We start from the raw sequence: 21,624 nt of genomic DNA on the forward strand, positions 1-21,624 counted from the left end.
TGATTTCGCATCGAACTCGTGTTATTTTACCCTGTATTTTCTTTTTGTGGCCCCTGCTAATTAGCAGGTTCTGCTATGCGAGATTTGTCCGGGATTCGCTGTTGGCTTGCTGGGACCAACTGTGTTAATGACTATGCTAATAATGCCTTTTGTTTGTTGTTATTGGATGCCGTGCAACACCGCATGCAACACCGCTGCAGCTGCCGCAGTTGGTGGCAGGATTACCAATAAAAACCGGCAAAGTGCTTGGCCAATTCAATTTATGGAATGTATTTGGTCTCTAAATTTCGCAGAATTTTCGGTAATTGGGCAACCTGCGAGATTTGTAGCTTTTCAATTTCTATTGTTTTTACAATGGAATTTATAGTGGCGGCGGGTTCGTTTGAAATGTAATAATTTGCATGTCAAGTTGTAATAGGTTGTGTGTTTTATATTCTTCTTTTATTCAATGGGGTTTTGTTCCCAAAAACTATACCATCCCTTGTATTCTCTTTATGAACTAATAGATTTTCTGTGCAACTCAAGCTGCCTCATTCGCTGCAGCTCAGTGTAAGCTGCTTTGCAGCTATCATTTCTTGTTGGTTTTTTTTTTAACCTTATTTAGTGCAGTAAATGTTTCTGTCAGTGAGGTTTTCTAGCACTTGGGGCAGCTGGTGGTGAAGTTTTCGGTTGCAAGTCCCCTTTACTTATTGTTCTCCATTAGGAAGAGCTTTGCACCAGCTATTTCACATTTCCCATTCGCTTTCCTTTTTCCTTTGCCCTTTATCTCCGACTCAGTGGCTCTCTGTTTGTGTTTTAAAATTTTAAACGTTGCAAATGTTTTGCAACATTTCGACGGCTTTACCAGCTGTGTGCTACTAGTATTCCACTTTTTTTTATATATATAGGTTGTACGATTGCAGTTCGCTGGCCGCTTTTGTTGCTTTAGTTGTTGTCGTTATTTGGCCAACACACGCTCCGAATTCCACTTATACACACACACACGCGCATCGCAGCTGGCCACACAATGCGGCTGCCTTTGGCCATTTTTCGCACACATTTTTCAAACTCGAAGGCTTTTCTCGCGCCCTGCGCTTTTCCGTTTTTGTTTGGCGGCGCCCTTTTTTGCTTTCCGCAAAGTATGATGTGCATGTGCCTTTGTATTGTTGTTAAACAACAAATTGTACACCGCGTTAAACCAGGAAAAGCTGAATAAAATAAAAACCAAGAAATTAGGATACTCGTTTAGCGGCCCGCAGTTTGGGATACACTTGAAAATATTTTTGTTATATTTTTGGGGGTGGTAAACATATCAGCAATTTTCGACTGTATGGAATTTCTTAAGTATTCTAAACTCATATTTGTAATAACGTATATTGGTTTTGCTTTTTAATTTGATATCTTTAGCTCTACTCTTATAAGTTATAAGTTTAAAATTTACATATTTGATATTATTTATATTTCTGTCATTTTTTTTCGGTGCATTGTAAACTTGTAGGCAAAAAATATGACAGAGCAAGCTGTAAAGTCTGGCGTTTTTTTGTTTATGGGGGCGTGGCATCCAAAGCTTATCCCGCTTACCGCTTATGAATGCTGCGGGCGCTGCTTCTTCCTTGTCCATTTATTGTTTCCCTTATTTTTGCATATTTTTTATGTTTATGCGTTATTCTTGTACGTCACACACGCACGCATGGCTCTCTGCTGATTGCTTTGTTCCGGCGCTTAAGCGTTATGTACGTACGTAATATATAGTATATATACTAAACATCTGCATGGCATCATTCACAACTTGCTGTTAAATTAATACACTCGAATCGAATTGAAATGAGTGAGTGAATGAGAGTGAGCGAAGTTTTACGAAAACGAGGGTTTCACAGAATAAAACATTGAATGACTAAAATTCTTCTCGAAATCTGATATTTGCATCGAAATTTGGACTGCAAATACATATTATTAAATTGTTTTTGATGCTTGTGACTTTTATGCAACTCAACAAATTAGTGTAGAGTTTAGCAATCACGGTCGTCAAACAATCAAAGTTAGCAATGAATGAAATGAATAAATGGTCAACAACGGGGAAAAAGAATATAAAAAAATCAAATTACAGCTTAACAAAATTACATTTTAATTTCATGTTGGTCGTGTTCCCTGCAACATTGCTGCGTTTGAAGTGTGGGAAAATTGGGTAGATTTTGAGCGTTTTTCCAGGGGGGGCGTTGCGAGGTGTTATGGTCCAACATTTTCGCGCATTTAGCTGTCGTCGACGTCCCGTCCAGTTGGAAAGTTTTTTGTTTTGTATACCTTTGACAGAACGGAAAATGAAACGTTTCCAAAAGCCACGACGCTGCCAGGATAAAGGATAAAGTGTGCGTGACATGTCCACGTCCGCCACTCCAGGCCCCCCTCGACCAACTATATCCTTTCCTATATATATATATATATATATATATATATATATATATTCGCCGCTTTTGTGTCCACAGCCCTGTTCATTTATGTGACTCCGTTTTTAGTTGCTAAAACTTTGCTCTAAGCTGCCGTTTTTGTGTGCATTGATGGGTCGGAATGGGAAAATCGAGCTTTGGAGGAGTATAAATAGGGAGCATGGATTAGGATTTGCAAAAGGGAGCAATTGCTAGTTTTGGGTGGGTGGCGGCGGCAGTAAGGCAATCGAAATGGATGGCATAAAGTCAATTTGTAAAATGGTGCGCCGGTTTGGTTGGTCATCAATGGACTGGAAAGTTCGTACCGGATATGGACAGAAAGAGATATTAGTTTATCTGCCGGATTGTTGGGACAGATTTATCTATGGCAATTTGCGTGAGTTACAAAGTGGATATTTCGTAGTTCGATTACGGTGATTGAAAATTTGGATTTGGTCGCTGTTGCATAGAGGATTGTCTTCCAATAACATATAAAGAGTTACAAATATTTAAAAATAAATACTACTATATTTTTTTAATTATTTAAAATATACTAATTAAATTCACTTCTCTGCTATTCCGAAAACCGCTCAACTTTTAAATGCACTTAGATCTGGTTTGCTGTCAAAGTTTTGTTTTCCCATTGCACAATGCATTGCTCCTGTTTCCTTTGCCTTCCTATGTGTACTCATTACTGTTCGTTAATTGCATATTTGAAATGCCCAAAAGATCACAATCATTTAGCCGTACACGTGCCTCAATTACAAATTCCCCAAGGTGCAGCTTCGTCCTTTCCTCCCTCTCTTTCGCGCACAATCAACACAATCACAGGCTTCTACACTCACACATCCTTGCATAGATCCCTTGTTGACCCGCTCCTATATATGGATGCCGGTTCAATTGGTCCGTTCCTTTTTAAAACGCATTGACTCGTTTTAAGTGTAATAGAGTTGCCTGACAGCCACATACACATGCACAGACACAGACATAGATACAGATACGCCAGATACTCACGCACACAGCCGCAGTGTTGGCCCATGCAAATGGCAGAAGCGAAAATCTATAGCAATCATCGAAAAGCCAAAAGCAACTACAGGTCAACTTCTGTAAGGCGAACGCCTATTTTGCTAACTAATTTGCAAGAACACAAGCACTAATAGAATTAGCAATAAATACCAATCATAAAATCATGTTTCATCAATGAAGGATTCAAAATCTCTAAAGTTTACCACGTTTTTGGAGATTTTCGATCCGATTTAGCCAAGTTAGACTGCCGAACAATAGCGGCCCAAACAAACCTTGCACCCGAAAATTTACAACAATAAAAAGCGTTTTAACACACACAAAGCTCTTGAACCCTGGCAAAACTGCAATGCGACAAGAGCTGAGCTGCAGTTGAACAAGGCTAGAGGGGGAGGGATAGATGGGCACTGACAAAGAGTGAAAAAGAGGGCGATAGAGAGTATGGACCAGTGCGGACCATGGTCCAAAAGCGTTCGAACTTTGAATCCTTGACAAGCTCAAAAAAATTGGACGCTTCATGAGTGCAAAACGGAGGAAGGGCTGGGCGAAGTAGGAGGACGGGAACAGAGCTGATAGATTGTAATCCTTGTGTGCTGCTTTCAATTGGCTCCTGCTGCCGCTCCAGCTTCGCCCGGCACTTGTGCCCCAAACCTACTGGCAAGCCCCCTCGAATCCGCCCCAGAGCATCCATACTGTCAATTGGCTTTGTGTGTTCGAGAGAAACCAACACGAGAGTGCGAAACTGATGGGGTTTGCTGCTGGGGGGGACAATTGGGAAAAGTTGAGCAGGACAAGGACAGTGGTGAACCCATGGCTGTCCCTGTATGTGTTAATTTAGTTTTGTTGTCGTCGGGACAGGCTGTCCAGAAACAATTGAAACAATAACGAGACAACAAGGACAACCAGCTTGCGGAGATTCGCTGGGATAATTTAACCAAAGCGGTCAGTTTAATTACATTAGCTATGGATGAGCTTTAAATGACTTTATAACAGAAAATTTTGAACAATATAATATTTTAAAGAAAATAACAAACTTCATTACCGAAACTAAATACTATTTCGTAGTAATTTATTTCCATTTTTCCAATTTTATTACAGATTGAAGCTGTCGATTTGAGTAGCAATTTCGAAACATGTAAGATGATATCCAAATTTTATCCAGTAATGAAATCATATGTATATCCATAATTTTCTTCAAAGAACCTAATACTTGTTGCATGTTTCGTGCTAATTTGTTGACATATTTTTTCCACTGTACGTCTTATTGAAGCAAACGAAAGCTTTCAATGTAATTTGCTTTTAACCCCCAGAAGTCGACAGCCTTGTAAGCCGCAAAATGCGTTTTTTGTTGCCATTTAGCATTTGATTAATTGCCAGACAGCTCGGAATAATGATAATGTCTCGGCCTCTGTCCTTGTCCGTGTCCTTTTTGCGAGGTCTGGCAACCCCGAGCGGGTCCTAAAAAGACCCTTTAACGTTAACCTGCCCTCAAGGCGTTTTGGGGGTTGAATTGTAAAAGATTTTGTGCATAAGGGGATGCATGGGTTGGGGGTAAGTAGGCGTCGGCTATTTCGTTAACAATAAATAACGCTTGAGACAGGCCCGAGGGTTTTTGTTTTGCCAGAGCGAAACCCCTCGAGTGCCACCGACGACGAGATGGGATGAGGTTGGGGAAAACGACGAGGTCCTTTGATCTGATGCCATGGATGGCGAAGGAAAACGTGCGAAAACGCTTTAGCTCGGCTACGGAAAAGAGCCGGATTGATGTGGCGTCTAGTGGCGTCTACCTTGTTTGCTTTTCATAATGAATGCGGCTTGAGTCAAAAGGAAAAATAAGCCAACGGGGGAGTGAAATTCTGCTTGGTTCGGGAACTCGTCGGGGAACTGTGCAAAAAAAAAAAACAGGATACAGGATACACACATCACGGCGTATCCTGTGCTGTCCTGGCAAGTTTATTGATCAAATATCGCATGTCACTATCCAAAAGCACACACAACGACACACAAAATGGTCGGGAAAACCACAGGGGAAAGGATACAGTTGGTTGGATACGAAGAGAACCCATTATCCTCTGCCGCCCAACCATAAATGCCAACTAAAAATGTCATTTAAATTGTCGTTATGTCCTGTTTACTGTTCTCTGTCATTTGGCCAACTTTCCCGTCCTGTATCAGCGTTTTGTTTTCCACGCTTTCGGCCGTCATCATCATCAACGTCAGGGGCAAAAACTTTCTGGCTTTTTACGGTCTCCTCGCTAACCGCAGGCTCCAACTGAAAATAAACCCAGAGAACATTAAAAACGACAAAAATGAATTGGCGCAAATTATATATACGCATTAAATATAAAACAAAAAGAAAAAACACAGTAACGAAAATAAAGTGTGGGCCAAATATTTCAGTGGCAAATCAAAAATTTGTAAGTACACCAGCGGGGGATGATGGTTTGACCCGCGGAATGAAGAAAGCACAACGAAATAATCCTCGGAAGTCGCACAGTGGTGAGGTGGCAAAAGAAGATGCGAAAATTTAATCTGCGTAAACTTTTAATTAATGCGGCAATATTAAGGGATAAGCTCAGTGATGAAATTTGACTGATGAATAAATACATTTATATTCATTAAGTTGAGTTTACACTGAAGTCAGATTTGGAAAGTAGGTGTTTGTATGGTACTGGAATGTGTTGAAATAAATGTTTATATACATGTATGTATAAATAAATATGCTCTTTAGTTTATAATTTATAAAATTGTTTTAAACTTCCAGTTTCATTCTTGTATAAGTTTTTAGTTAATCAAACTAGGATCTGTTCACTTTTAATACATGTATATCATTTATCTTTATCATTCTTAATTTAATCATAAATCATAATATATATATCCTTGTTTTTCGACCCAGTGTCTATATCAGCAGAGCCCAACTGTGGCATCTAAAAGTGCATTAAAAAGTTTTATTGTTGTTTTTTTGTCCGCCCAAGCGTGCGTCGGCCATATTTGTTTGGCTTCCGTTTCCGCCGCAGAAGTCGTGCTCGTCCTCGTCATCTTTCTTTTCTCTGGCCCTCTCTTTTTTGCCACCAACGGAAGTTGGCACATTAAAAAGTGCTTTGGATCCCTTGCGCTCCGCAGCTCGGGAATATCCTGGGGGCGGTAGCTTAAGAAGCGAGGGGGAGTGGCAGCGAGAGGCGGCGAGTATATAAACAACAACATCATCATCCGGCGCGTCCTTTGTGGTCATCAGCTGTTGCAAGGTGTTAAGAGCCAACATGCCGCATGCCCCACAATGACCCTCATTAAGTTAATGGTCAGTGCTCATCTCTGTTTTTCTCGGAATGTTTGAGCAAAATTCATTTAAAAATTATTAATTTTCTGCTTGTGGAAAATGAATTTTATGTTGTTTGATGGCCTTTTTTTTTTTGTTATGCCGTTGTGGTCTGGTCTTTGGGCTCCAATTAGAAAATCAATACGCTGCACTTTGACACAAGTTAATTCAATTTGTCGCCGGCAGCCAAATGTAATTAATGGTTTCGTTTGGTTCGGTTTGCTTTTTGGCAGCAGCTGCCTAATGAGTTGAAATTGTCCCATAAAAAGCTTGGGAAAAGTTTTTTCAGTTAGCATTAATGGGGGGCAATAACTGACAGATTGCGTTGCCTTTCGCTTGATTTATTTTAACTGACATTTAAATGTTTTTTGATACGAATTTAATTTTTATGTTTGCTTAAATGTCACAAACGGAATAATTAATTTGTTTTTACCGAAATAATTACTCTGTTTACGGTAGGCCAATTCGAAATATTCGGAACTTTAATGTATCTCGATGCTTTATTTATCATTGAAGATATTTTTATTATTTTTTATCATTTGTAGCTACAATTTTTATTAGCTACCAAAAAATGCACAAAGCATAATGGAGACAATGCATAATTGCATCATCGAATCACATCAATCAAGTGGTGGAATCTGTTGTTAAGACCACTTGATGTTTATCAACATGGCCATTAACTCGCTGATCCTAATAAGCCTTGTTATGTGTCATTGTGCCCACTTCAGTCTGATTGTTATGGTGATTACCATCACCATCACGAAGATCTCTGCGCAGGCAACACTGCGTATGTGTAACGTGGCTAATACCAACCACAGACAGCTCAAAGACACCAACAAAACTAGCCGACATTTGGTGTGCTTTTTATGGGGTCGAGACAACAAAACAGCAAAAAGTGGCACAACATCTCTAATATGAGAGTTTTATTTTATTACATTTTATTACACATAAGTTGGCAACAAAATGCGTTAACGCACACAGACTCACCGACACACAGACGGCAGTCCGCAAGGATTCTCTGATAGACAGTTTCCATTGAGGCGGAGTTGGCAGTTTAGAGCACGTAGAACGTATCTCCGTTTCCGCAGATAAACGCGCTCGTATCTGTGTGAATGGGCTGTGGCATCTGTGTGGGTGTTTCCTTTTAACAAAATGTTTTGATTTCCATGGGAAGGCAGGACGCTGCTAGTCAGCTCCAACTAATCTGTTATCCTCGAGCTGAGTTTCCTTTTTTTTTTCCTACGGAGGTCGTTCTTCTGTCCCTCCGTGTGTACGTTGGTTTTTGCTTTTTCAATTCATTTTATTTATCGGAGCATGAAAGACGCCCCACAGATACAGACAGATTCAGATACAAATACAAATCAGTAGATAATAAAGGAGCACAAAAAGCGGACAACCAAATCAAAATGAGAAATCGCCACCTTATACCATTTTCGGGTGCAAAATGCGACTATCTAAAAGGCAACATTAGAGTAACAGGGGGTGGGGTTTATATATTATCTGCTCTAAATAAATGGGAATGCTGTGCACTTAAAGAAAAGTAGATTAGGTTTATTACTCTTTTCTCAAAGAGTCTTAGAACTAAAAAGATATTTTTAAAATGTGGTTATCTATTGTTTTTCTATTTTTACACTTTTCTATACAAATCCTCTACTCTGTAGATGTGATAGAAAGATAGTGGGGATATACCGTACAAAATTTCTGGCATAACAAACAGACTTTAATCAACAAAATACGAGGAACACTCAGAGCAGCTGTACACACATCCTTGGGTTTATCTTTGAAATCGAAGCCGGCCTTCCACTCCCATTTGGCCTAATTGATATTCATTTTATGCATGGCTCTCGGCCTGGCCAATGGTTCTGTTTACGAAATATGGCTGCATTTCGGCCAGCTCAGTCGCCTCCTCATATGTATCCTCATCAATTTTGGCCCAGACTAATTAAGATTGTGTTGGAGCTGGCTGCTCCTTGGGGTTTTACTTTTGTCATAGTATACTTTTCAGCGCCAGACTAATTAGTCAGTGCAGATGAAGTTGTTGGGACGGCAAATTGAGTTGGAAATTCAATTTGGCAAATCACAAAACGAAGGACTTCAATAAAAAAATAAGTACATTGAAAATGGCACAAAAAATAGACGGCGGAACGAAGTTCAAATAAAACAAAGCAGCAGATAACAGCAATCAAGCGGCTAAGGGCAGCACTGCGAGAAAATTATGGTAACAAAGCAATTTTAGTGATGATTTTGGTTGTCTATTGCCATTTGATCCTTATGAATTTTAATATCTGGCTTGATTTAATTTATTCAATTTTCGTAGCACCTCTAAAGACTTCAATGTCGATTTTAAATACCCAATTAAGGACCAATTTGTCCTGATATTTCTTCGCTGTGCGAGGAAGTCCCAGCGAGTGTTGACGACAACAAAATGAAGTTCGCAAGGCTCCCGGGGAACGAAATGGCAGGGAGTCAGGACTTTAAGGACACCAATGAGAGCCACGTTAGAAATGACAACAAGAATGCAGCTGCAATGGCTTCCCACGGCCATTGTTGCTTGCTATTATCCTGCCACTGGCAATAAAAACCACCGCCGTCGTCGCTGCCTTTTATTTTCTTGTTGCATTTTTTGTGTTTTGTGCAAGTTGCCTGTGCTGTGTGTTGCCTAGGATTTTTGCAACTTTCATGCCAGGAATTTCTCGGTCACTGACATGGCCCAAACGACAGCAACGAAACGCGGCTTTTGTTGCATGTTGCAAGTTGATTTCTTTCCTTCTCCATTTTTTTTTTCTCTAACGTTTCGATGCTGTCGTCGCCGCTGTTGTTTTCAGCTATGTTGTGGCCTGCGGCGTTCGTTGTGACAAAAAAATCTGTTTTTGGTTGACTGCCTAACATTGCTAAATGTGCATAGGGAGCGACAGCAACAACCTCAACGAAAATAGAAAAAACGCTGAATAACTAGAGCTGGTTTTCTTTTTGCGGGTGTGTTGGCCACCATTAGGAAAGAAAAACGAAATTCTAGGAATATGAGTAGAATAATTGCGAAGATTTGAATGAAGGTTTCCGCTTATAATGAGCATTGCAAAATGGAACACTATACTGTATACTATACTATACTATATTGTACATAAATGAATTTTATTATCTTAAATCTTGAAACAGCAACATCATTGATTAAAAATAAAAAAATGTAAATTTGCTTAAAATGCAACGGTTAGCAATTTGCTTTGTGTGCATAAACATTTTAGAGCTCATTTAAAACAATCACGAAAGAAGTTCCATAAATATCAGTCAATAAAATAGTAATAAAAGCCACCAAACATTTCCCCCCACACAGCCACCATACAAATAGCAACTTTCCAACGGCAAAGTCAAATTTACTTTTCATTTTCAAGAAAAACTTTTCCACTCGAAGAACTTAATTTTGCCATCGTTTTCCCGCAATTACATTGCTCCACTGTGCATCGACATTTATGCGAAAATCTGACGTCCATCCCCGAGCAATAGGAGCACATAAAAAGCTAAAAAAAAAAGCGGGAAAAGCGAAGAAAAAACTTTGCATAGCATATTTACACATGGCCTTTGGTATTGTTTTCACAGGCGGCGCGATATCAACATGCAGGTCGACTTCGTGTTGTTGCTGTTGGATGCTGTATGCTGGCTGTTGGCTGTTGGCTTTTTGGCATCCTAAAATAGTTGGCGGCCGTCTGTTGTGGTTAGCATATTCAACTTGTTCTACTATTTTTATACCCATTTTGTGGGCCCCACCGCGCTGCCAGCTCCCCGCTGCTTGGCTCCATTTTGGCCATGTCGAACACAAACAACCAAATTACTGAAAAGTGGCTAACCAACCCAAGCACACCCATTGAAAAATCTTTCCGTTAGCCAAGTTTCTCTAAGTTTGACAACGGCGAAGAATGTCAATTTGGCTTGACTTTGTTTCCATTTATTGAACATTTTATTGCTATTTGGGATTGCGATTGGCTTTGGCCTTTTCCACTCATTTTCCACGACAGCTTCACGAAAAGTGTCAAAGTGCAAAGTGACACTTGCAGTTCGCAGCAAAGGAGTTTTTATGCAAGGAAAATTGAACAGAACAGAACTTTATCAAAATGCAATTGATTTCGAAGCGGTAGCTACTTTCATTGACCCAAATTGGAGCATATAACTTTCTACTGGCTGCCACAAATACAATTTAATAAATTTCATTAGAAAATCTGTTCCTCCCCATAAAAGTTTGCCAAACCGGAAACTTTTCGGCACTTGACAAAAAATATATATAATTTGGCACGGATTTGGTTTAAGCTATCGTTATGAAATAGATATGACAAAATATAAGAGTATTCTTTCAATGTGTGTGATATGTCAAATAACTTTTTAACAAAAAAAAAAAAGTTACATTTTTTGTTAGATTTCCCAGTTTGGAAAAAACTTTTGTTTTAAAATGAAATTTTTGCCTTGTTTACTTAGCTTTGGTTGCCCGTTTAATTTTTTGACCATTGTGTATGTTTGGTATCGATAGCCTTTGGCCAGTTTGCTACCCGAAATCTGAGGCAAGTTGGGGAACTCAGTTCCGTTGGCAATTCGCAAACATTTTCCGGTCAATTTGTTGGAAGTTCTCCGGCTTCGATTAACTTTTGCCAGTGGGGGAGTTAAGCGAAAAGTTTCGATTCCTATTCCTTCTCTTGCAAATAACACTTTCGTCGGGCTGAAATTTAAAGTTTGTTTGTCGGGTAGGTGTCCAAACTGTCTGGCCAGTAAGTTATTGGGACTTATCTGTGCTCCGACTTTGTGTATATAGGAATATTTATATATATATATAGGGCAGCTCTCATAACCCATAAGATTTAACCCAGATTTACTCCCACACAAACTTGAACTTCTCGTTTCTTTCGCGCTTCTGCTTTATGAAGTAATAAAAATGTGTCAGCTGCAGCTATAATTTTGTTCAACCTGAGTGTTGTCAGCTCATTCGACAGCTCGTAAAATACAAAGAAAATAAAAACATTCCTCTTGCATGTTTATTTGATTTTTTTTCACATGAAATCTGCAGCGGCGTGTCATTTATAATTTGTTTAACGGCGGGAGTAAAATGTTTTTTTTTTAATTTAATCATTTCGCTAATTTGTTGAAATCTCGTTAGCGCCCTCTCGTTATCATTAAACAAAATAAATGCCTGACAAGCGAATTTTTGTCATTTCTGGTGAGCATTGTAAAATATTGTTTTTCTAGGGAAATGTGCCTTTGGCCTCTCTCCCAGTCTGCTTATCGTTTTGAATACATTTCCCAGTCTAAAGCTTAAATTCAATAACAAATGGGTCGATTTTTTATTTATTGGCAACAACAAGAATTCGCGACGATTTATTTATGACAGAAAATTATTACCAGCCACGCAGAAACACCCCCCAATTCCCTCAGCAAAACAGCTATCATAATTTTTGCCCTGTCAAAGTTTGCAACAATTTTTCACGATTTTGATGACAAAAAAAAAGTATAAAAAAAACCAACGGATACGACGACGGCGGAGAAGCAGAGAAAAATGCGTTTCAATATTGCATTCACGGCTGCCCCTTGGGAGAAAAACGAGAAATGTATAGGATGCAACACTGTGGGAGGTTATTATAAAATATTATATACATATAATGCAGCTGCTGCCCGCAACTTTGTTTGTTGCTTTTGCAAATTCTGTATGCCTGCTTAATTATGGGGGCCGATTTCAGGCATTAGATGGTATTATTTATTATTACAATGCTGGATGAAAACTGCACGACCAAAGTAAACTATCAATGTAAATTAATTTTTGCTTTTATATTTTTTGTGCTGCATTATAATTGTTGCAATTGTAATGAAGCCATCGTTTGTGGGTCGCAAAGATAGACAAAAACACACTAAATCAACCATAATTCAGTTTAATTTATTTTCGCTGATAAAAGTGCACAAACAAATCTCGTTATGCATTTGATTTAGTTGTTTGAAAATAATAATGAGAATATAAATTAAATATTTTAGTAAACTTTGCGAGAACAAATTTTATATGTGTTTTGATTGGTCTTGTGAAGTTACAAGAATTTATTTAATGATATGAAGGTGATTGAAATAACTTTAGTTAGTTGTGTTGTTTAAAGTTTCATACAGCTTCGTCTTGGAATAACACTTTTATTTAAAGTAAACTCTGATCATCTCAGGCGTAAGTCGTACCTCTTTTTTGAGCCTTTCTCCGCGCTTCTCAAATATTTACCTAAGTACTTTTGCATGGCATAATCTTCACCCTACTTTCGAGCAACTACAGCCGATGGCTAAAATAACAGCCGAGACCTAAAATTGTTTAGAACCTGTGCGAAAGACTGTGTGACGTTGCGGGAAGGGGGTGGGAAAAGTTTGCACCCAAGAGTGAAAAGCGGGAAAATGTTGCAGTGGTGACGGTTGCCCCACGGGTTCTCTGAGTCACTGCTGCGGTACCCGTCAAATATGCAGAGTGGTCGTCTAGTGAACAACATCATAATGGCAGAAATCTCTGGGCACATTAACATAATCGGGCAACGGGCCCAGGAATGGTGATGGCTCTTGCTGATGCCTGGATGCCAGTGGCAGCTGAACAACATCATTTTCATTTGCACCGAGCATTTTCCCAACGAACTGCTCCCCGTTCTCCTCCTCAATGCTGCCCCCTTCCGCCTTTGGCGACGACTACAACAACAACAACAGAACCGGACGACTGGGTTCGCGATTGTTTGGCGTTGGTGGAATAAACAACGCGACGTGTCCAGTGCAGGCGAAACGAGCGAGGGTGCGGGGGGGAGGTGCTATTGGGGCAATGGAGGAGGTAATGGGGTCCAACAAACGACAGTGTACGACAATTTGAAACCCGCAAAGTTTTCGCTTACCATGCACTGCTCCCTTTCGCTTTGACCTCTTGACACTCGTGAAAAATTGCTGGCCTACAAGCAGTGGCTAAGCCTTCGGAAAGAAATTAATTAAATTAAAATGAATATAACATAGTTTATATAGTCGATATATTCGATTTAATAAAAACGGTATCATATGATCTGTTTAGATGATTGCCTTCTTATTGGTAGCTTATCGACTAATTCTCAAAGTGGCCTCAAAGGGCGTTCGATTTTCTTACCAATATTTTTTTTCGGTGCTGAGTTCTATTTCCCTTTCGCCTTGTCTCGTTGTGCACGCGCATAAATCAAAACAATAAAGTTCAAGCGAAACAATGACGACGACGATGATTATGATTATGACGATGATGATTCCACGATGACGACAACATCGTTGACGTTTGGACAATGTTGACGTTGCCCCGGTGCCCCATTGTTTTGCGAACCCACTGATGGCCCAGCTCCTCGGTTTCCATTCCCCATGCTCCATGCTACGTTCGCCATTCCGCATCTCAGGTCCCTGTCCACTTTATTGATGCGCTGCGACAAATTATGTCATTGAACTGCACTCGCCCTGGTTTTCAGTTGGTTCAGTCGTGTCAAGCTAGAAATGAAAAATTACACTGCCAAATGCCGAAATTCCCAGCGATGATGATGTACGGGTCATGCCTTTGAATAATATTTATTTAATGCAATTTTTCCAAGCTGTATATTTGCCTAGTCCATTTTTGATTTGGCAGCAGGAAAGCAAATGCGAAACTAGGACAAACAGTTGAGTTTGTATACCCAGAAGAGTTGTTTATGTTGAAGGAGAGATAGATTGCGATGCCATAAACATTGCTTTTCGAAGTAGTTTGCAGATGCTGTGCGAATTTATTAAGAAATAATTTAGACCAAATTAGGTGGCCTTAGAATTAGCATCAAGTATACGCCACATGGCCCAACCGAAGTGCATTAAATTGAACTGTGATCCAATTTCACAGTAGACATTAATTCAACAATTATTAATGGCCATTAGGCAGACTGAAGCAACAAATTCAGATCCCACAATACGAGGCTATGTCTAATGGATAAAATATTTTTATGACGCTCCGCGCCATAGACGAGACATGCCCCGTATAAACTGGGCCATTATTTATTGCTTTTACATGAGGCAGGGCCAAAAAGGCCGTGGCAATAACTCGCTGACGGAGCGAATGGATGGAAAAGTGGAAAAGCGGGGTGATTCCAAGTGATAAAGCTTTTTGATGGGCCGCCGCAAAGGAGAGCGGGCATGATTGGTGTGCGGACAGGCGGGACAGGACCACGCGAGGACCTCCTCACAGGAACCCTTCACGGCATATCCCCATTGGCCATCGTGTGACGGACACTTTGCGGATGACCCGAGCTTTTGTATATTAATGAACATTTCTCTCCATCAGACGCCTCGATCCGTTTCGCCTCCAGACCTCAAAGTCGTCCTCCCCGTCGATTATGCGGCAAACCACTTAACCGTGTCCTGGATACCCCGCTCAATCCAGAGTCGCCATCGCCATCGTCCTCGTCCCCACTCCGTTGATGTTCATTATGATAATAAGTGTGTGCTGGGTGGCGCCGGTCATCGAGGGGTTAACGTTGCGTGCTTAAATGTCGCCAATTGCGTGTATCTCAGTTCTCAACCGATATGGTTTTTATATAAACATATAACACACATCCATGCACTTGAAGAAAGAAATGTTATTGAAATAGCTATAAGATATATCATAATTTTACAATTAAAAGTTCTATATTTTCTCTCAACCTTAAAGTTCTGCTATACATGTTAACCCCATGCAGTGTTCCTTTCATAAAAAAATACTTGCTCTACTTTTTTAAGACGCTTTTGTGCACTTTCCGTTCAAGAACAAAGGAAAAGGATTGTAATTAAAAGACGTTCATAAGTATTTTCCAGCTAGCTTTCAGTAATTTCCTACTTCTGCGAGGATTGATCCGGTTCTGACTTCACGCATATATGGGTTTTCCGGAGTGCACATATTTATATATTTCATGTGTGCCCCACAGCCTGCCTGCAGTGCACACGGCGGTTGTGGGTTGTGTGTGTGTGTGTGTGTGTTTGCTGCCCATAATTATGCAGCTGGCTTAATTATAAAACGTTACTCTGCAGTTAACCTGGGGAATTAATTTATACAACCAACAACAAGGCGACAACAACAGCGAGGATGAGACCATGAGATGGCTGTGTGGCACGGGGTATATATTGTACATATATCCGTTTTCAGGGTACGTTCAATCACAACGCCAGTTTCTGTTTCACTTCCACACTTTATAGTGCCGAGGGTGGCGAGTACGGCTTTCCATTATTACATTGAGGCCGGGTTCATTAACTAATTTTAGCGCACACAAATAGCATAATAAATTGATGAGAAAAGTGGTTGAGAGCGGGGTGTTGTGTGTGTGTGTGCTACCATAATGGTCGAAATTGGGCTTATATTTGCATGGGCTGCTTTTGGACCAAGGACAATTTTGCTGACCAGGGGGTAAATATAATGCCAACACTAAAGCTTAAAGGGCTGAAAACTATTAGGCCAGCGAATGATGATGAGCCGGCGATTTCCTTAACATTAATGACTTGATTAAAGAGAACCTCATTTGCTTTTTTGTCCGCCCAGATAATTGATACTGAAATTATCTCTAATGGTTAAACAAAGCCATTAAGTGATTAAGATTTATAAACGTCACCGCTTGTTATTTCTTCATCCATATGGGTATATATAGTTTTTTCTCTCAGTGCAATAGGCACATGCCGATTAATTGAATTAACTTGGTGCTGTTGACATAGCTCAAGGTCTTACCCGAGCTATACACCCTACATTCCGGTGGCATTGGAATCACTTCTAATGCTTCATTTGCTCCCATCCGCCGCTTATCGCGTTCCAATTGATTGCACACTCAGCCGTAAATATGTAAATAATTATGAAAATGAATAAATAAATGGGATCTGCCACTGCTAAAATGAAATCTTAGCTCTGAAATTTGTTTAGATTGTAGCACAATCGTTAGTGATTGAAAATCATATTATAGGTCACACTTTTTTCTCGGTGCCCAATGGCACAATATTTATAGATGATAGCAGAATAAAAGAAAACTGAATTGAGCTTGACTTTGTTGACTCAAATCTCCAGCGGCGCACAAATTGGGGCAGCAATTCGTTTTCTTTTAATGGACGCCCACGTGGCTGGACTCCAGTTTTCTACCCGCGTATTGCCGCACCCCGAATCGTCGACGATTCATTTCCCTCTTGTGGAACCATTGAGTCACAGGGTTATTGTCAATGTCTGCAAGTGATTTTGACTCTTGGGCTGGACGCTCCTCGCCAGAGAAGCCGCAACCGAACCGACCTCTTCCTTCCACATGCCATTTCGACCGCAGAGCCAGAAATCCATTGTGTGGCTTGTAAGACACCTCGACCTCCCGATAAACCCTCCCAAATGTTGCAAGTGCAACCAACAATTTGGCTAAGATTTCGGCGTGGGTTTTGTCGGAGCTGAAAGGAGGTGGCCCACGCATTTTGGCTCTTGCTCTGAGCCACACTGAGTGACAGTAAAGCCTCAAATTGCAGACAGCGGCTGTGAGCCTGTTACCATCGGCTTGTTGGCCGGAAGGGAGGGATAGAATTGGTAGTGCAAGTCATAAGCGATGGGGCTGCGTTGGTGTTGGCTTTCCTGGTTGTTTCGTTGTTTTCCCTCGGCTTGGTTTTTCGTTTCGGTTCTTTGTGTAATTGACCGGGCGTGTAACTGGTTTTGACTTGTTATTGGCGGAGGCTACCATTGTAACTGCCTCTGCGAAAGTTTCTGGCCAAATTCAGCGAAATTCAGCTCTGACCCAAAAGGCAGTGATTAGGATATTTGGAAAATGGCAGCAATGACTGCGAAAATATTTTGCAAAAACCAAATCATGCTCTATAATTTACTCACAATGTTTTTTGTATACACTTTTACTGCCTAGACATTTACTGGTCTTTTTACATTCCCTATCTCTTAAAAAGTAAATTTTAGGCAAAAGCAAATGTTGCACACATTTTTGAAATTTTAAAGCAAGATGCAGGTAGCTATTTTAAAGTTCTTCTAATTAAGTCTACAGCGGCCAAGAAAAATATATGTATGCTATCGTGACTTATTTCAACCAAATGATGTGGGAATAATTTATATGCAATACACATATCTAGACTGCAGGCAGGGCCCGAAATAGAAAATCTCGCATTCCCCCTGCGATTTTCCACTCAGAACCCTCATTAGTAGAAGACTCGAGCGCAGGGCAGACAGTTTTTCAATTGTGCAAATTGCTCACCAGAGCCACAGCCTCAAGTGTTAAGCACTTGAAACCCCTCGGATTGAGATGCGCCCTCCTGGCCTCTAAACTCCCCCTCCGCTTAGCGAATTGAAATAAAAAATCAAAGTGATGTAGAATACATTCAAACACTTCGGACTGGCATTTTATTGGTGGCTGAGTATTTTTAGACAAAACTAGGTCAGTCAGTCTGACAGGCCACCTGCTTTTCGCCCAAATCAGCTCAGTAAATCTACAAATGAACATATTGCAAGTGTCTCCTTGAAAAACTGTGCTCTTCTTGATGTGGTATACGTAACTTCGATTAATTCAAGTAAATTGTCTCTTAAGACCAAACTTCTTGGTATGGAGTGGCATTCTAATGTATTGCTAATTAGCCAATTCGAAATATGCACACATATGTGTGGAAAATAAATGAATGTTTTATGATTTTCTATCCCCAATTGAGAGTTTTCAGTTCGCAAATGCAAATTGTCGGCCTGCAGATAAAGAGCGAAGGCGAAAAGCTCGAGGCCAAAAGTGAAGGAAAAACAAATATAAAAACCATTAGGCAAATGTACATGGATAATTGACAGAAAAAAGAAAAACCAGCAAGCTACACAATTAAGGGGAAAAGTTGCGGGGTAAAATGCTGAAATGCTGGGAAGAACAGAACCACTTAGGAGACACTTCGGTGACACTTGACATTCTCCGAGTGAGAACTGTGGGAATAAAGGAAATTACGTTACGAACAAAGGAACAAATTAATCAGAGAATTGTGGGAAAATCCAGGAAATTCCAAATTACTTTATTAAATTTCTGCTGCAGCCGAGATAAATTATGATTTTCATCCGTACATAACAGTGTTCTTAAGTGCACTTTTTATTACGAAATTGAAAGCAAATATTACAGTAAGCAAAGGTAAATTGATTGCCCACCTATAAAAATAAATTTATTTCCTTTCAAATAGCACTTAATTGCTTTTGGAAACCAAGAGTACAGAGTACAGCAAACGTTTATTTGCATTCAATACACACTTTTTCTAGTATTTGCAATTAAATATCAACCTATAGGTAAATGAAATTTTCATTTAGAATTGTGTACTAAATTAGAAAGTCACTCTAAAAGCCTCAAATCACTCCCAGTCAGGCTATTAATCTGTTAGCTTAAACAAAAACCAGAAATCTAAGAACCAACCTCAAATATATACAGAATGTGTCAATTTAATTGTCTAGCTAACTGATTTATAGCAACATTAATAATGAAGAGACTCACACAGAACATTGAAAGAACATTAGACGATGGAAATTCCAATGCAAAGACTCACACGAAACCCAAAGGCGCTAAAGTGTGAAAAACTCATTAAGATACAAATTTGTTTATAGGTATATACACAACACATTCTGTTTTATTTTTCGGCTGGTGCGGGGGAGTTGTAAACTGTATGCCCACGCATCTGGCGTGGAAAAAAGGGGAGAAATCTATATGGGAAAGGCAATCAGGCGTGGCGTCATGTAATGGAAACGCAAAAGTCACATTCATCAGTCAAAATAATAACCAGACAGAAACAGAAACCGGGGTATTCAGGCTTGAGGTCTTGTCGTGTCAGTTTGGTTAAAGCCAAAGTTATTTGTCCAGACTTTTTTTCCATTGCATGTTTGTTTGTTTTTTTTGTACACACTTATTGTTGCCTGCATTCAATTTACTAAAGACAATTGATTTCTTCTCTTTTTTTTTGTGTTATTGCCGAGCACAAATTGAAAACGATTATCAATATGTTGGGCACTGACACTGGCGGCTTTAACGGGGGGTGCTGGCATGAATGCGCGAAAAACTAACAAGAGCTTGAAAAAATAAAGGAAATACAACAGAAGTTGGAGTGGGGAAAACAAAGCCACAACAAACATTCGCTGACTGATAAATGGCCAGCACAAAAGGCAGCCAAAAGGGCCAAAAATACAACGGCGGGAACTTTCGGGGGTGGTGGCATCTCGGGGGTGCCCTTCATTGTGCTACCCAATGTTGATGCTACCGCTGCTTGCCACACGACTCAATGCAATTTAGGGAAAAATATTCTGAGGGAGCTTCGCATCGCTGCTCCACCTCGAGCAATGTAAACAAAATGTATCGTAAAATAAATAGTTTTTAAAACCGTTTCTTCAAGCGCGCGGAAAGGGATCCCAGGGAAAAGGTGTGAAAACTTGAAATCGTTTTCTCCCCTTCCCATAATGAATTCAAAGTAAACATAAAACACTTTCAAGAACTCACACAGCTAATTCGGATAAACTGTGTAAAACATGTGCGATTATCTAGATATTAGGAAGTGACAGACAGCAGCCTCGAGATGGGAACAAATGCTTAAAATTAGTTTGAGTTATTGAATTACTCAACGGAAAAGATAAAACGAATAACTAATGATATTAATATATATTCTTATATCAAAAATATTTACCTTGAAACTAAATTTACGCATACTAAATAAAACTTAGACATACTTTGTCTTGATTAAAATTCATTTGGAGACACTTTGAAATAATTCCGTTTGGTTTATTTCTGCGTGTTTTGTGTGGCTTATCTTTGGGGTAGATTCTCGAAACTGTATGACGAGCAAATCAGCAGCTAACAAATAACAATTGAATGTAAAACTTTAGAAAAAAGCCCAGAAAAGAAACCCCGAAGTGAAAGACACAGATAGACTCGGGGGCAGGACAACTTTTGGTTTGTTTCGCTTGGTTTCCCGGGCAATTGAAGAGGAAATTAAACAAGTTTGCCTAACGAAGAACGCGCAGAAAGTTTTGGTGCCAGAGCGCCTTAAAGTATGCGGCATCATCAGAAAAAGAAAAGAAGTAGAAAAAAACCCTAGCAAAAGCTTTCCCGACAACAGCACCAACTTTTTCTTTTAGCTTCTTTTTGAGTTTTGCTGCTACTACTGCTGCCGCTGCTGCTGCAATGAAAAGCGGGGTCACGGGGCGTGGGCGCAAGACGGGGGCGTGGCAGCATTGTCACTGCTGCTGCTGCTGCTGCTCCTAAACTTTTTGAATCAATTTAAGTTTTGACATTTTAATGATAAATTTGTAACATGCTGAGGAAAACAAGGGCAAAGAATGCCTGAATGTTCAAACCCTCGCTTTCCGCAGTAATTCCTGTTGCGACTCCTTTTGCAAGACTCCAGTTTATAAATTGCTTTAAGTGTTTGCCGAGATAGAGGGCAAGCGGTTTGCTTATGAACTGAAATGAAGTTCGAAGTTGAGCGTAGAAATTGAAAAGTATTTTCAAGTGAAAGGGTTTGACTTTCGCTGCTGCAACTTTTGCACAAGATAGATTTGTTTGAAATGTTCAGGGATGTTAAAGTGATCCAATGGCAGCCCTGTTGATAATATCTCTTTATAATATAGAATATATAAAATATTTAATTGATTAGCTTAGATACTTCTTCCAATGCTTCGTCATTAAAGCTACTGCTTGAATTTCCCATATATCCACCCTCGAAAACACACACAAATAAGTATTTATCTATTGTTTTATCGGGAAACACATGTTGGAGTATGTTTGTCGAGGACATAACATCATGACAAACATTGTTGGCCATCTAAAACTCATTATTGACTCATTTCGCTGGGCCATAAAGCGCCCCGAAGTATGTTGTCTTTATTTTTCGTTGACAGCCGGCAGCCATTTCCAATTAAACTCAACACTGTGC

General features: G+C 39.9%; 1 protein-coding gene and 1 long non-coding RNA gene across 4 annotated transcripts in view; both read left to right on the plus strand.

Moving 5' to 3' along the window:
- Window positions 1–21,624, plus strand: part of sfl (sulfateless) — a gene marked incomplete at both ends in the record, with an annotated part of 54,425 nt that overhangs the window by 4,880 nt on the left and 27,921 nt on the right. The window contains one exon of one of the 3 annotated variants that reach the window (NM_079222.5): window positions 4,524–4,560. The exons of the other annotated variants lie outside the window; for them this stretch is intronic. The remainder of the gene's footprint in view (window positions 1–4,523; window positions 4,561–21,624) is intronic. 3 annotated transcript variants of the gene reach the window in all.
- Window positions 5,010–5,834, plus strand: lncRNA:CR45979 (long non-coding RNA:CR45979). Its single transcript, NR_133179.1, has one exon. It is a non-coding gene; the product is annotated as a long non-coding RNA:CR45979 (long non-coding RNA).

Source organism: Drosophila melanogaster, chromosome 3L, assembly GCF_000001215.4.
Source record: "Drosophila melanogaster chromosome 3L".
Taxonomy (NCBI): domain Eukaryota; kingdom Metazoa; phylum Arthropoda; class Insecta; order Diptera; family Drosophilidae; genus Drosophila; species Drosophila melanogaster.